General features: G+C 38.5%; 37 non-coding genes across 37 annotated transcripts; all 37 read right to left on the bottom strand.

The window, feature by feature from the left end:
- Nucleotides 1-197: 197 nt before the first annotated feature.
- trnav-uac lies at nt 198-270 on the bottom strand. Its single transcript has one exon. It is a non-coding gene; the product is annotated as a tRNA-Val (tRNA).
- Nucleotides 271-484: 214 nt separating this feature from the next.
- Nucleotides 485-557, bottom strand: trnav-uac. Its single transcript has one exon. It is a non-coding gene; the product is annotated as a tRNA-Val (tRNA).
- A 515-nt stretch (nt 558-1,072) lies between these two features.
- On the bottom strand, nt 1,073-1,145 carry trnav-uac. The gene has a single exon. It is a non-coding gene; the product is annotated as a tRNA-Val (tRNA).
- Nucleotides 1,146-1,372: 227 nt separating this feature from the next.
- trnav-uac lies at nt 1,373-1,445 on the bottom strand. The gene has a single exon. It is a non-coding gene; the product is annotated as a tRNA-Val (tRNA).
- Nucleotides 1,446-1,659: 214 nt separating this feature from the next.
- Nucleotides 1,660-1,732, bottom strand: trnav-uac. The gene has a single exon. It is a non-coding gene; the product is annotated as a tRNA-Val (tRNA).
- Nucleotides 1,733-2,245: 513 nt separating this feature from the next.
- trnav-uac lies at nt 2,246-2,318 on the bottom strand. The gene has a single exon. It is a non-coding gene; the product is annotated as a tRNA-Val (tRNA).
- A 236-nt stretch (nt 2,319-2,554) lies between these two features.
- On the bottom strand, nt 2,555-2,627 carry trnav-uac. Its single transcript has one exon. It is a non-coding gene; the product is annotated as a tRNA-Val (tRNA).
- Nucleotides 2,628-2,852: 225 nt separating this feature from the next.
- trnav-uac lies at nt 2,853-2,925 on the bottom strand. The gene has a single exon. It is a non-coding gene; the product is annotated as a tRNA-Val (tRNA).
- A 724-nt stretch (nt 2,926-3,649) lies between these two features.
- Nucleotides 3,650-3,722, bottom strand: trnav-uac. The gene has a single exon. It is a non-coding gene; the product is annotated as a tRNA-Val (tRNA).
- Nucleotides 3,723-3,958: 236 nt separating this feature from the next.
- Nucleotides 3,959-4,031, bottom strand: trnav-uac. Its single transcript has one exon. It is a non-coding gene; the product is annotated as a tRNA-Val (tRNA).
- A 213-nt stretch (nt 4,032-4,244) lies between these two features.
- trnav-uac lies at nt 4,245-4,317 on the bottom strand. Its single transcript has one exon. It is a non-coding gene; the product is annotated as a tRNA-Val (tRNA).
- Nucleotides 4,318-4,542: 225 nt separating this feature from the next.
- On the bottom strand, nt 4,543-4,615 carry trnav-uac. Its single transcript has one exon. It is a non-coding gene; the product is annotated as a tRNA-Val (tRNA).
- A 213-nt stretch (nt 4,616-4,828) lies between these two features.
- On the bottom strand, nt 4,829-4,901 carry trnav-uac. The gene has a single exon. It is a non-coding gene; the product is annotated as a tRNA-Val (tRNA).
- A 482-nt stretch (nt 4,902-5,383) lies between these two features.
- Nucleotides 5,384-5,456, bottom strand: trnav-uac. Its single transcript has one exon. It is a non-coding gene; the product is annotated as a tRNA-Val (tRNA).
- Nucleotides 5,457-5,683: 227 nt separating this feature from the next.
- trnav-uac lies at nt 5,684-5,756 on the bottom strand. The gene has a single exon. It is a non-coding gene; the product is annotated as a tRNA-Val (tRNA).
- Nucleotides 5,757-6,196: 440 nt separating this feature from the next.
- Nucleotides 6,197-6,269, bottom strand: trnav-uac. The gene has a single exon. It is a non-coding gene; the product is annotated as a tRNA-Val (tRNA).
- Nucleotides 6,270-6,483: 214 nt separating this feature from the next.
- Nucleotides 6,484-6,556, bottom strand: trnav-uac. Its single transcript has one exon. It is a non-coding gene; the product is annotated as a tRNA-Val (tRNA).
- Nucleotides 6,557-7,172: 616 nt separating this feature from the next.
- On the bottom strand, nt 7,173-7,245 carry trnav-uac. The gene has a single exon. It is a non-coding gene; the product is annotated as a tRNA-Val (tRNA).
- Nucleotides 7,246-7,472: 227 nt separating this feature from the next.
- trnav-uac lies at nt 7,473-7,545 on the bottom strand. Its single transcript has one exon. It is a non-coding gene; the product is annotated as a tRNA-Val (tRNA).
- Nucleotides 7,546-7,766: 221 nt separating this feature from the next.
- Nucleotides 7,767-7,839, bottom strand: trnav-uac. Its single transcript has one exon. It is a non-coding gene; the product is annotated as a tRNA-Val (tRNA).
- A 227-nt stretch (nt 7,840-8,066) lies between these two features.
- trnav-uac lies at nt 8,067-8,139 on the bottom strand. The gene has a single exon. It is a non-coding gene; the product is annotated as a tRNA-Val (tRNA).
- Nucleotides 8,140-8,357: 218 nt separating this feature from the next.
- On the bottom strand, nt 8,358-8,430 carry trnav-uac. Its single transcript has one exon. It is a non-coding gene; the product is annotated as a tRNA-Val (tRNA).
- A 515-nt stretch (nt 8,431-8,945) lies between these two features.
- On the bottom strand, nt 8,946-9,018 carry trnav-uac. Its single transcript has one exon. It is a non-coding gene; the product is annotated as a tRNA-Val (tRNA).
- Nucleotides 9,019-9,477: 459 nt separating this feature from the next.
- trnav-uac lies at nt 9,478-9,550 on the bottom strand. Its single transcript has one exon. It is a non-coding gene; the product is annotated as a tRNA-Val (tRNA).
- A 213-nt stretch (nt 9,551-9,763) lies between these two features.
- Nucleotides 9,764-9,836, bottom strand: trnav-uac. The gene has a single exon. It is a non-coding gene; the product is annotated as a tRNA-Val (tRNA).
- Nucleotides 9,837-10,660: 824 nt separating this feature from the next.
- Nucleotides 10,661-10,733, bottom strand: trnav-uac. Its single transcript has one exon. It is a non-coding gene; the product is annotated as a tRNA-Val (tRNA).
- Nucleotides 10,734-10,947: 214 nt separating this feature from the next.
- On the bottom strand, nt 10,948-11,020 carry trnav-uac. Its single transcript has one exon. It is a non-coding gene; the product is annotated as a tRNA-Val (tRNA).
- A 224-nt stretch (nt 11,021-11,244) lies between these two features.
- trnav-uac lies at nt 11,245-11,317 on the bottom strand. The gene has a single exon. It is a non-coding gene; the product is annotated as a tRNA-Val (tRNA).
- A 221-nt stretch (nt 11,318-11,538) lies between these two features.
- On the bottom strand, nt 11,539-11,611 carry trnav-uac. Its single transcript has one exon. It is a non-coding gene; the product is annotated as a tRNA-Val (tRNA).
- Nucleotides 11,612-11,836: 225 nt separating this feature from the next.
- On the bottom strand, nt 11,837-11,909 carry trnav-uac. Its single transcript has one exon. It is a non-coding gene; the product is annotated as a tRNA-Val (tRNA).
- A 213-nt stretch (nt 11,910-12,122) lies between these two features.
- On the bottom strand, nt 12,123-12,195 carry trnav-uac. Its single transcript has one exon. It is a non-coding gene; the product is annotated as a tRNA-Val (tRNA).
- A 232-nt stretch (nt 12,196-12,427) lies between these two features.
- trnav-uac lies at nt 12,428-12,500 on the bottom strand. The gene has a single exon. It is a non-coding gene; the product is annotated as a tRNA-Val (tRNA).
- A 214-nt stretch (nt 12,501-12,714) lies between these two features.
- trnav-aac lies at nt 12,715-12,787 on the bottom strand. The gene has a single exon. It is a non-coding gene; the product is annotated as a tRNA-Val (tRNA).
- Nucleotides 12,788-13,014: 227 nt separating this feature from the next.
- Nucleotides 13,015-13,087, bottom strand: trnav-uac. The gene has a single exon. It is a non-coding gene; the product is annotated as a tRNA-Val (tRNA).
- A 439-nt stretch (nt 13,088-13,526) lies between these two features.
- trnav-uac lies at nt 13,527-13,599 on the bottom strand. Its single transcript has one exon. It is a non-coding gene; the product is annotated as a tRNA-Val (tRNA).
- Nucleotides 13,600-13,813: 214 nt separating this feature from the next.
- On the bottom strand, nt 13,814-13,886 carry trnav-uac. The gene has a single exon. It is a non-coding gene; the product is annotated as a tRNA-Val (tRNA).
- Nucleotides 13,887-14,109: 223 nt separating this feature from the next.
- On the bottom strand, nt 14,110-14,182 carry trnav-uac. Its single transcript has one exon. It is a non-coding gene; the product is annotated as a tRNA-Val (tRNA).
- Nucleotides 14,183-14,324: the final 142 nt, after the last annotated feature.

Below are 14,324 nucleotides of genomic sequence, written 5' to 3' on the forward strand. Positions count from 1 at the left end.
CCGAGTTTTACATATATTCATCGCACGAATACGAAATTCCAACATCATGCATTCATGAAAATTCTCTGTTACAAATACAGTACTTCTACATGTGTCAGAGACCTCTGTTTCCAAAATAAGGTATTCATGAAAGCAACTCATCTCTTTTATAAAAACGTTACTTACTGCATGTGTCAAAAAGGATAACCACTACACTATGTTTCCGCCCGGTTTTGAACCAGGGACCTTTCGCGTGTAAAGCAAACGTGATAACCACTACACTACAGAAACTGCTGCTAGTATTATCAGCAAGGAGTAACCCGAGTTTTACATATATTCATCGCACGAATACGAAATTCCAACATCATGCATTCATGAAAATTCTCTGTTACAAATACAGTACTTCTCACATGTGTCAGAGACCTCTGTTTCCAAAATAAGGTATTCATGAAAGCAACTCATCTCTTTTATAAATACGTTACTTACTGCATGTGTCAAAAAGGACTGTTTCCGCCTGGTTTCGAACCAGGGACCTTTCGCGTGTAAAGCAAACGTGATAACCACTACACTACAGAAACTGCTGCTAGTATTATCAGCAAGGAGTAACGAGTTTTACATATATTCATCGCACGAATACGAAATTCCAACATCATGCATTCATGAAAATTCTCTGTTACAAATACAGTACTTCTCACATGTGTCAGAGACCTCTGTTTCCAAAATAAGGTATTCATGAAAGCAACTCATCTCTTTTATAAAAACGTTACTTACTGCATGTGTCAAAAAGGATAACCACTACACTATGTTTCCGCCCGGTTTTGAACCAGGGACCTTTCAGGGCGTGTAAAGCAAACGTGATAACCACTACACTACAGAAACTGCTGCTAGTATTATCAGCAAGGAGTAACCCGAGTTTTACATATATTCATCGCACGAATACGAAATTCCAACATCATGCATTCATGAAAATTCTCTGTTACAAATACAGTACTTCTCACATGTGTCAGAGACCTCTGTTTCCAAAATAAGGTATTCATGAAAGCAACTCATCTCTTTTATAAATACGTTACTTACTGCATGTGTCAAAAAGGACTGTTTCCGCCTGGTTTCGAACCAGGGACCTTTCGCGTGTAAAGCAAACGTGATAACCACTACACTACAGAAACTGCTGCTAGTATTATCAGCAAGGAGTAACCCGAGTTTTACATATATTCATCGCACGAATACGAAATTCCAACATCATGCATTCATGAAAATTCTCTGTTACAAATACAGTACTTCTCACATGTGTCAGAGACCTCTGTTTCCAAAATAAGGTATTCATGAAAGCAACTCATCTCTTTTATAAAAACGTTACTTACTGCATGTGTCAAAAAGGATAACCACTACGCTATGTTTCCGCCCGGTTTCGAACCAGGGACCTTTCGCGTGTAAAGCAAACGTGATAACCACTACACTACAGAAACTGCTGCTACTATTATCAGCAAGGAGTAACCCGAGTTTTACATATATTCATCGCACGAATACGAAATTCCAACATCATGCATTCATGAAAATTCTCTGTTACAAATACAGTACTTCTCACATGTGTCAGAGACCTCTGTTTCCAAAATAAGGTATTCATGAAAGCAACTCATCTCTTTTATAAATACGTTACTTACTGCATGTGTCAAAAAGGACTGTTTCCGCCTGGTTTCGAACCAGGGACCTTTCGCGTGTAAAGCAAACGTGATAACCACTACACTACAGAAACTGCTGCTAGTATTATCAGCAAGGAGTAACCCGAGTTTTACATATATTCATCGCACGAATACGAAATTCCAACATCATGCATTCATGAAAATTCTCTGTTACAAATACAGTACTTCTCACATGTGTCAGAGACCTCTGTTTCCAAAATAAGGTATTCATGAAAGCAACTCATCTCTTTTATAAAAACGTTACTTACTGCATGTGTCAAAAAGGATAACAACTACGCTATGTTTCCGCCCCGGTTTCGAACCAGGGACCTTTCGCGTGTAAAGCAAACGTGATAACCACTACACTACAGAAACTGCTGCTACTATTATCAGCAAGGAGTAACCCGAGTTTTACATATATTCATCGCACGATACGAAATTCCAACATCATGCATTCATGAAAATTCTCTGTTACAAATACAGTACTTCTCACATGTGTCAGAGACCTCTGTTTCCAAAATAAGGTATTCATGAAAGCAACTCATCTCTTTTATAAAAACGTTACTTACTGCATGTGTCAAAAGGACTGTTTCCGCCTGGTTTCGAACCAGGGACCTTTCGCGTGTAAAGCAAACGTGATAACCACTACACTACAGAAACTGCTGCTAGTATTATCAGCAAGGAGTAACCCGAGTTTTTTACATATATTCATCGCACGAATACGAAATTCCAACATCATGCATTCATGAAAATTCTCTGTTACAAATACAGTACTTCTCACATGTGTCAGAGACCTCTGTTTCCAAAATAAGGTATTCATGAAAGCAACTCATCTCTTTTATAAAAACGTTACTTACTGCATGTGTCAAAAAGGACTGTTTAACTTAACATGGACCTGTTTCCGCCTGGTTTCGAACCAGGGACCTTTCGCGTGTAAAGCGAACGTGATAACCACTACACTACAGAAACTGCTGCTAGTATTATCAGCAAGGAGTAACCCGAGTTTTACATATATTCATCGCACGAATACGAAATTCCAACATCATGCATTCATGAAAATTCTCTGTTACAAATACAGTACTTCTCACATGTGTCAGAGACCTCTGTTTCCAAAATAAGGTATTCATGAAAGCAACTCATCTCTTTTAAAAACGTTACTTACTGCATGTGTCAAAAAGGATAACAACTACGCTATGTTTCCGCCCGGTTTCGAACCAGGGACCTTTCGCGTGTAAAGCAAACGTGATAACCACTACACTACAGAAACTGCTGCTACTATTATCAGCAAGGAGTAACCCGAGTTTTACAGATATTCATTGCATGTATTCGAATTTCCAAAATAAGGCATTTATTAGAACAACTATTCTCTGTTACAAATACAGTACTTACTGGATTTGTCATAGAGAACTGTTTCCGCCCGCTTCGAACCGGGGACCATTCGAGTGTAAAGCAAACTTGATAACTACTAAACTAGAGAAACTGCTGCTGGAATTACTACTGTGTAGTAAACCAAATTGTACAGATATTCATCGCACGAATTCGAAATTCCAACATAATGCATTTATGAAAATTCTCTGTTACAAATACAGTACTTCTCACATGTGTCAGAGACCTCTGTTTCCAAAATAAGGTATTCATGAAAGCAACTCATCTCTTTTATAAAAACGTTACTTACTGCATGTGTCAAAAAGGATAACCACTATGTTTCCGCCCGGTTTCGAACCAGGGACCTTTTCGCGTGTAAAGCAAACGTGATAACCACTACACTACAGAAACTGCTGCTAGTATTATCAGCAAGGAGTAACCCGAGTTTTACATATATTCATCGCACGAATACGAAATTCCAACATCATGCATTCATGAAAATTCTCTGTTACAAATACAGTACTTCTCACATGTGTCAGAGACCTCTGTTTCCAAAATAAGGTATTCATGAAAGCAACTCATCTCTTTTATAAATACGTTACTTACTGCATGTGTCAAAAAAGGACTGTTTCCGCCTGGTTTCGAACCAGGGACCTTTCGCGTGTAAAGCAAACGTGATAACCACTACACTACAGAAACTGCTGCTAGTATTATCAGCAAGGAGTAACCCGAGTTTTACATATATTCATCGCACGAATACGAAATTCCAATGCATTCATGCATTCAATGAAAATTCTCTGTTACAAATACAGTACTTCTCACATGTGTCAGAGACCTCTGTTTCCAAAATAAGGTATTCATGAAAGCAACTCATCTCTTTTATAAAAACGTTACTTACTGCATGTGTCAAAAAGGATAACCACTACTTACTGCTATGTTTCCGCCCGGTTTTGAACCAGGGACCTTTCGCGTGTAAAGCAAACGTGATAACCACTACACTACAGAAACTGCTGCTAGTATTATCAGCAAGGAGTAACCCGAGTTTTACATATATTCATCGCACGAATACGAAATTCCAACATCAGCATTCATGAAAATTCTCTGTTACAAATACAGTACTTCTCACATGTGTCAGAGACCTCTGTTTCCAAAATAAGGTATTCATGAAAGCAACTCATCTCTTTTATAAAAACGTTACTTACTGCATGTGTCAAAAAGGACTGTTTCCGCCTGGTTTCGAACCAGGGACCTTTCGCGTGTAAAGCGAACGTGATAACCACTACACTACAGAAACTGCTGCTAGTATTATCAGCAAGGAGTAACCCGAGTTTTACATATATTCATCGCACGAATACGAAATTCCAACATCATGCATTCATGAAAATTCTCTGTTACAAATACAGTACTTCTCACATGTGTCAGAGACCTCTGTTTCCAAAATAAGGTATTCATGAAAGCAACTCATCTCTTTTAAAAACGTTACTTACTGCATGTGTCAAAAAGGATAACCACTACGCTATGTTTCCGCCCGGTTTTGAACCAGGGACCTTTCGCGTGTAAAGCAAACGTGATAACCACTACACTACAGAAACTGCTGCTACTATTATCAGCAAGGAGTAACCCGAGTTTTACATATATTCATCGCACGAATACGAAATTCCAACATCATGCATTCATGAAAATTCTCTGTTACAAATACAGTACTTCTCACATGTGTCAGAGACCTCTGTTTCCAAAATAAGGTATTCATGAAAGCAACTCATCTCTTTTATAAATACGTTACTTACTGCATGTGTCAAAAGGACTGTTTCCGCCTGGTTTCGAACCAGGGACCTTTCGCGTGTAAAGCAAACGTGATAACCACTACACTACAGAAACTGCTGCTAGTATTATCAGCAAGGAGTAACCCGAGTTTTACATATATTCATCGCACGAATACGAAATTCCAACATCATGCATTCATGAAAATTCTCTGTTACAAATACAGTACTTCTCACATGTGTCAGAGACCTCTGTTTCCAAAATAAGGTATTCATGAAAGCAACTCATCTCTTTTATAAAAACGTTACTTACTGCATGTGTCAAAAAGGATAACCACTACGCTATGTTTCCGCCCAGGGTTTTTGAACCAGGGACCTTTCGCGTGTAAAGCAAACGTGATAACCACTACACTACAGAAACTGCTGCTACTATTATCGCACGAATACGAAATTCCAACATCATGCATTCATGAAAATTCTCTGTTACAAATACAGTACTTCTCACATGTGTCAGAGACCTCTGTTTCCAAAATAAGGTATTCATGAAAGCAACTCATCTCTTTTATAAATACGTTACTTACTGCATGTGTCAAAAAGGACTGTTTCCGCCTGGTTTCGAACCAGGGACCTTTCGCGTGTAAAGCAAACGTGATAACCACTACACTACAGAAACTGCTGCTAGTATTATCAGCAAGGAGTAACCCGAGTTTTACATATATTCATCGCACGAATACGAAATTCCAACATCATGCATTCATGAAAATTCTCTGTTACAAATACAGTACTTCTCACATGTGTCAGAGACCTCTGTTTCCAAAATAAGGTATTCATGAAAGCAACTCATCTCTTTTATAAAAACGTTACTTACTGCATGTGTCAAAAAGGATAACAACTACGCTATGTTTCCGCCCGGTTTCGAACCAGGGACCTTTCGCGTGTAAAGCGAACGTGATAACCACTACACTACAGAAACTGCTGCTACTATTATCAGCAAGGAGTAACCCGAGTTTTACAGATATTCATTGCATGTATTCGAATTTCCAAAATAAGGCATTTATTAGAACAACTATTCTCTGTTACAAATACAGTACTTACTGGATTTGTCATAGAGAACTGTTTCCGCCCGCTTCGAACCGGGGACCATTCGAGTGTAAAGCAAACTTGATAACTACTAAACTAGAGAAACTGCTGCTGGAATTACTACTGTGTAGTAAACCAAATTGTACAGATATTCATCGCACGAATTCGAAATTCCAACATAATGCATTTATGAAAATTCTCTGTTACAAATACAGTACTTCTCACATGTGTCAGAGACCTCTGTTTCCAAAATAAGGTATTCATGAAAGCAACTCATCTCTTTTATAAAAACGTTACTTACTGCATGTGTCAAAAAGGATAACCACTACACTATGTTTCCGCCCGGTTTTGAACCAGGGACCTTTCGCGTGTAAAGCAAACGTGATAACCACTACACTACAGAAACTGCTGCTAGTATTATCAGCAAGGAGTAACCCGAGTTTTACATATATTCATCGCACGAATACGAAATTCCAACATCATGCATTCATGAAAATTCTCTGTTACAAATACAGTACTTCTCACATGTGTCAGAGACCTCTGTTTCCAAAATAAGGTATTCATGAAAGCAACTCATCTCTTTTATAAATACGTTACTTACTGCATGTGTCAAAAAGGACTGTTTCCGCCTGGTTTCGAACCAGGGACCTTTCGCGTGTAAAGCGAACGTGATAACCACTACACTACAGAAACTGCTGCTAGTATTATCAGCAAGGAGTAACCCGAGTTTTACATATATTCATCGCACGAATACGAAATTCCAACATCATGCATTCATGAAAATTCTCTGTTACAAATACAGTACTTCTCACATGTGTCAGAGACCTCTGTTTCCAAAATAAGGTATTCATGAAAGCAACTCATCTCTTTTATAAAAACGTTACTTACTGCATGTGTCAAAAGGATAACCACTACGCTATGTTTCCGCCCGGTTTGAACCAGGGACCTTTCGCGTGTAAAGCAAACGTGATAACCACTACACTACAGAAACTGCTGCTACTATTATCAGCAAGGAGTAACCCGAGTTTTACATATATTCATCGCACGAATACGAAATTCCAACATCATGCATTCATGAAAATTCTCTGTTACAAATACAGTACTTCTCACATGTGTCAGAGACCTCTGTTTCCAAAATAAGGTATTCATGAAAGCAACTCATCTCTTTTATAAATACGTTACTTACTGCATGTGTCAAAAGGACTATTTGTTATAGTAAGTGTATGTATTTCAATTTGCAAAGTAAGGTATTTATGAAAGCCACTCATCGCTTTTATAAATACGGTACTTACTGCACTATGGGGACTGTTGTTTCCGCCTGGTTTCGAACCAGGGACCTTTCGCGTGTAAAGCAAACGTGATAACCACTACACTACAGAAACTGCTGCTAGTATTATCAGCAAGGAGTAACCCGAGTTTTACATATATTCATCGCACGAATACGAAATTCCAACATCATGCATTCATGAAAATTCTCTGTTACAAATACAGTACTTCTCACATGTGTCAGAGACCTCTGTTTCCAAAATAAGGTATTCATGAAAGCAACTCATCTCTTTTATAAAAACGTTACTTACTGCATGTGTCAAAAAGGATAACCACTACACTATGTTTCCGCCCGGTTTCGAACCAGGGACCTTTCGCGTGTAAAGCAAACGTGATAACCACTACACTACAGAAACTGCTGCTACTATTATCAGCAAGGAGTAACCCGAGTTTTACATATATTCATTTACAGATATTCGAATACGAAATTCCAACATCATGCATTCATGAAAATTCTCTGTTACAAATACAGTACTTCTCACATGTGTCAGAGACCTCTGTTTCCAAAATAAGGTATTCATGAAAGCAACTCATCTCTTTTATAAATACGTTACTTACTGCATGTGTCAAAAAGGACTGTTTCCGCCTGGTTTCGAACCAGGGACCTTTCGCGTGTAAAGCGAACGTGATAACCACTACACTACAGAAACTGCTGCTAGTATTATCAGCAAGGAGTAACCCGAGTTTTACATATATTCATCGCACGAATACGAAATTCCAACATCATGCATTCATGAAAATTCTCTGTTACAAATACAGTACTTCTCACATGTGTCAGAGACCTCTGTTTCCAAAATAAGGTATTCATGAAAGCAACTCATCTCTTTTATAAAAACGTTACTTACTGCATGTGTCAAAAAGGATAACCACTACGCTATGTTTCCGCCCGGTTTCGAACCAGGGACCTTTCGCGTGTAAAGCAAACGTGATAACCACTACACTACAGAAACTGCTGCTACTATTATCAGCAAGGAGTAACCCGAGTTTTACATATATTCATCGCACGAATACGAAATTCCAACATCATGCATTCATGAAAATTCTCTGTTACAAATACAGTACTTCTCACATGTGTCAGAGACCTCTGTTTCCAAAATAAGGTATTCATGAAAGCAACTCATCTCTTTTATAAATACGTTACTTACTGCATGTGTCAAAAAGGAACCACTGTTTCCGCCTGGTTTCGAACCAGGGACCTTTCGCGTGTAAAGCAAACGTGATAACCACTACACTACAGAAACTGCTGCTAGTATTATCAGCAAGGAGTAACCCGAGTTTTACATATATTCATCGCACGAATACGAAATTCCAACATCATGCATTCATGAAAATTCTCTGTTACAAATACAGTACTTCTCACATGTGTCAGAGACCTCTGTTTCCAAAATAAGGTATTCATGAAAGCAACTCATCTCTTTTATAAATACGTTACTTACTGCATGTGTCAAAAAGGACTGTTTCCGCCTGGTTTCGAACCAGGGACCTTTCGCGTGTAAAGCGTGATAACGTGATAACCACTACACTACAGAAACTGCTGCTAGTATTATCAGCAAGGAGTAACCCGAGTTTTACATATATTCATCGCACGAATACGAAATTCCAACATCATGCATTCATGAAAATTCTCTGTTACAAATACAGTACTTCTCACATGTGTCAGAGACCTCTGTTTCCAAAATAAGGTATTCATGAAAGCAACTCATCTCTTTTATAAAAACGTTACTTACTGCATGTGTCAAAAGGATAACAACTACTATGTTTCCGCCCGGTTTCGAACCAGGGACCTTTCGCGTGTAAAGCAAACGTGATAACCACTACACTACAGAAACTGCTGCTACTATTATCAGCAAGGAGTAACCCGAGTTTTACAGATATTCATTGCATGTATTCGAATTTCCAAAATAAGGCATTTATTAGAACAACTATTCTCTGTTACAAATACAGTACTTACTGGATTTGTCATAGAGAACTGTTTCCGCCCGCTTCGAACCTGTTTCCGCCCGCTTCGAACCGAGGACCATTCGAGTGTAAAGCAAACTTGATAACTACTAAACTAGAGAAACTGCTGCTGGAATTACTACTGTGTAGTAAACCAAATTGTACAGATATTCATCGCACGAATTCGAAATTCCAACATAATGCATTTATGAAAATTCTCTGTTACAAATACAGTACTTCTCACATGTGTCAGAGACCTCTGTTTCCAAAATAAGGTATTCATGAAAGCAACTCATCTCTTTTATAAAAACGTTACTTACTGCATGTGTCAAAAAGGATAACCAGGACTATGTTTCCGCCCGGTTTTGAACCAGGGACCTTTCGCGTGTAAAGCAAACGTGATAACCACTACACTACAGAAACTGCTGCTAGTATTATCAGCAAGGAGTAACCCGAGTTTTACATATATTCATCGCACGAATACGAAATTCCAACATCATGCATTCATGAAAATTCTCTGTTACAAATACAGTACTTCTCACATGTGTCAGAGACCTCTGTTTCCAAAATAAGGTATTCATGAAAGCAACTCATCTCTTTTATAAATACGTTACTTACTGCATGTGTCAAAAGGACTGTTTCCGCCTGGTTTCGAACCAGGGACCTTTCGCGTGTAAAGCGAACGTGATAACCACTACACTACAGAAACTGCTGCTAGTATTATCAGCAAGGAGTAACCCGAGTTTTACATATATTCATCGCACGAATACGAAATTCCAACATCAACATCATCATGAAAATTCTCTGTTACAAATACAGTACTTCTCACATGTGTCAGAGACCTCTGTTTCCAAAATAAGGTATTCATGAAAGCAACTCATCTCTTTTATAAAAACGTTACTTACTGCATGTGTCAAAAAGGATAACCACTACACTATGTTTCCGCCCGGTTTGAACCAGGGACCTTTCTTTAAAGCAAACGTGATAACCACTAAAGCAAACGTGATAACCACTACACTACAGAAACTGCTGCTAGTATTATCAGCAAGGAGTAACCTACAGAAAGTTTTACATATATTCATCGCACGAATACGAAATTCCAACATCATGCATTCATGAAAATTCTCTGTTACAAATACAGTACTTCTCACATGTGTCAGAGACCTCTGTTTCCAAAATAAGGTATTCATGAAAGCAACTCATCTCTTTTATAAATACGTTACTTACTGCATGTGTCAAAAAGGACTGTTTCCGCCTGGTTTCGAACCAGGGACCTTTCGCGTGTAAAAAACGTGATAACCACTACACTACAGAAACTGCTGCTAGTATTATCAGCAAGGAGTAACCCGAGTTTTACATATATTCATCGCACGAATACGAAATTCCAACATCATGCATTCATGAAAATTCTCTGTTACAAATACAGTACTTCTCACATGTGTCAGAGACCTCTGTTTCCAAAATAAGGTATTCATGAAAGCAACTCATCTCTTTTATAAAAACGTTACTTACTGCATGTGTCAAAAAGGACTATGTTTCCGCCCGGTTTTGAACCAGGGACCTTTCGCGTGTAAAGCAAACGTGATAACCACTACACTACAGAAACTGCTGCTACTATTATCAGCAAGGAGTAACCCGAGTTTTACATATATTCATCGCACGAATACGAAATTCCAACATCATGCATTCATGAAAATTCTCTGTTACAAATACAGTACTTCTCACATGTGTCAGAGACCTCTGTTTCCAAAATAAGGTATTCATGAAAGCAACTCATCTCTTTTATAAATACGTTACTTACTGCATGTGTCAAAAAGGACTGTTTCCGCCTGGTTTCGAACCAGGGACCTTTCGCGTGTAAAGCAAACGTGATAACCACTACACTACAGAAACTGCTGCTAGTATTATCAGCAAGGAGTAACCCGAGTTTTACATATATTCATCGCACGAATACGAAATTCCAACATCATGCATTCATGAAAATTCTCTGTTACAAATACAGTACTTCTCACATGTGTCAGAGACCTCTGTTTCCAAAATAAGGTATTCATGAAAGCAACTCATCTCTTTTATAAAAACGTTACTTACTGCATGTGTCAAAAGGATAACCACTACTATGTTTCCGCCCGGTTTTGAACCAGGGACCTTTCGCGTGTAAAGCAAACGTGATAACCACTACACTACAGAAACTGCTGCTAGTATTATCAGCAAGGAGTAACCCGAGTTTTACATATATTCATCGCACGAATACGAAATTCCAACATCATGCATTCATGAAAATTGGTCTGTTACAAATACAGTACTTCTCACATGTGTCAGAGACCTCTGTTTCCAAAATAAGGTATTCATGAAAGCAACTCATCTCTTTTATAAATACGTTACTTACTGCATGTGTCAAAAAGGAAAAGGACTGTTTCCGCCTGGTTTCGAACCAGGGACCTTTCGCGTGTAAAGCAAACGTGATAACCACTACACTACAGAAACTGCTGCTAGTATTATCAGCAAGGAGTAACCCGAGTTTTACATATATTCATCGCACGAATACGAAATTCCAACATCATGCATTCATGAAAATTCTCTGTTACAAATACAGTACTTCTCACATGTGTCAGAGACCTCTGTTTCCAAAATAAGGTATTCATGAAAGCAACTCATCTTTTATAAAAACGTTACTTACTGCATGTGTCAAAAAGGATAACCACTACGCTATGTTTCCGCCCGGTTTCGAACCAGGGACCTTTCGCGTGTAAAGCAAACGTGATAACCACTACACTACAGAAACTGCTGCTATTATTATCAGCAAGGAGTAACCCGAGTTTTACATATATTCATCGCACGAATACGAAATTCCAACATCATGCATTCATGAAAATTCTCTGTTACAAATACAGTACTTCTCACATGTGTCAGAGACCTCTGTTTCCAAAATAAGGTATTCATGAAAGCAACTCATCTCTTTTATAAATACGTTACTTACTGCATGTGTCAAAAGGACTGTTTCCGCCTGGTTTCGAACCAGGGACCTTTCGCGTGTAAAGCAAACGTGATAACCACTACACTACAGAAACTGCTGCTAGTATTATCAGCAAGGAGTAACCCGAGTTTTACATATATTCATCGCACGAATACGAAATTCCAACATCATGCATTCATGAAAATTCTCTGTTACAAATACAGTACTTCTCACATGTGTCAGAGACCTCTGTTTCCAAAATAAGGTATTCATGAAAGCAACTCATCTCTTTTATAAAAACGTTACTTACTGCATGTGTCAAAAAGGATAACCACTACGCTACGCTATGTTTCCGCCCGGTTTCGAACCAGGGACCTTTCGCGTGTAAAGCAAACGTGATAACCACTACACTACAGAAACTGCTGCTACTATTATCAGCAAGGAGTAACCCGAGTTTTACATATATTCATCGCACGAATACGAAATTCCAACATCATGTATTCATGAAAATTCTCTGTTACAAATACAGTACTTCTCACATGTGTCAGAGACCTCTGTTTCCAAAATAAGGTATTCATGAAAGCAACTCATCTCTTTTATAAATACGTTACTTACTGCATGTGTCAAAAAGGACTGTTTCCGCCTGGTTTCGAACCAGGGACCTTTCGCGTGTTAAGCGAACGTGATAACCACTACACTACAGAAACTGCTGCTAGTATTATCAGCAAGGAGTAACCCGAGTTTTACATATATTCATCGCACGAATACGAAATTCCAACATCATGCATTCATGAAAATTCTCTGTTACAAATACAGTACTTCTCACATGTGTCAGAGACCTCTGTTTCCAAAATAAGGTATTCATGAAAGCAACTCATCTCTTTTATAAAAACGTTACTTACTGCATGTGTCAAAAAGGATAACAACTACGCTATGTTTCCGCCCGGTTTCGAACCAGGGACCTTTCGCGTGTAAAGCGAACGTGATAACCACTACACTACAGAAACTGCTGCTACTATTATCAGCAAGGAGTAACCCGAGTTTTACAGATATTCATTGCATGTATTCGAATTTCCAAAATAAGGCATTTATTAGAACAACTATTCTCTGTTACAAATACAGTACTTACTGGATTTGTCATAGAGAACTGTTTCCGCCCGCTTCGAACCGGGGACCATTCGAGTGTAAAGCAAACTTGATAACTACTAAACTAGAGAAACTGCTGCTGGAATTACTACTGTGTAGTAAACCAAATTGTACAGATATTCATCGCACGAATTCGAAATTCCAACATAATGCATTTATGAAAATTCTCTGTTACAAATACAGTACTTCTCACATGTGTCAGAGACCTCTGTTTCCAAAATAAGGTATTCATGAAAGCAACTCATCTCTTTTATAAAACGTTACATACTGCATGTGTCAAAAAGGATAACCACTACGCTATGTTTCCGCCCGGTTTCGAACCAGGGACCTTTCGCGTGTAAAGCAAACGTGATAACCACTACACTACAGAAACTGCTGCTAGTATTATCAGCAAGGAGTAACCCGAGTTTTACATATATTCATCGCACGAATACGAAATTCCAACATCATGCATTCATGAAAATTCTCTGTTACAAATACAGTACTTCTCACATGTGTCAGAGACCTCTGTTTCCAAAATAAGGTATTCATGAAAGCAACTCATCTCTTTTATAAATACGTTACTTACTGCATGTGTCAAAAAGGACTGTTTCCGCCTGGTTTCGAACCAGGGACCTTTCGCGTGTAAAGCGAACGTGATAACCACTACACTACAGAAACTGCTGCTAGTATTATCAGCAAGAGTAACCCGAGTTTTACATATATTCATCGCACGAATACGAAATTCCAACATCATGCATTCATGAAAATTCTCTGTTACAAATACAGTACTTCTCACATGTGTCAGAGACCTCTGTTTCCAAAATAAGGTATTCATGAAAGCAACTCATCTCTTTTATAAAAACGTTACTTACTGCATGTGTCAAAAGGATAACAACTACTATGTTTCCGCCCGGTTTCGAACCAGGGACCTTTCGCGTGTAAAGCAAACGTGATAACCACTACACTACAGAAACTGCTGCTACTATTATCAGCAAGGAGTAACCCGAGTTTTACATATATTCATCGCACGAATACGAAATTCCAACATCATGCATTCATGAAAATTCTCTGTTACAAATACAGTACTTCTCACATGTGTCAGAGACCTCTGTTTCC

The sequence above is a fragment of the Oncorhynchus gorbuscha genome, unplaced genomic scaffold, assembly GCF_021184085.1.
Source record: "Oncorhynchus gorbuscha isolate QuinsamMale2020 ecotype Even-year unplaced genomic scaffold, OgorEven_v1.0 Un_scaffold_2789, whole genome shotgun sequence".
Classification (NCBI taxonomy): Eukaryota; Metazoa; Chordata; class Actinopteri; order Salmoniformes; family Salmonidae; genus Oncorhynchus; species Oncorhynchus gorbuscha.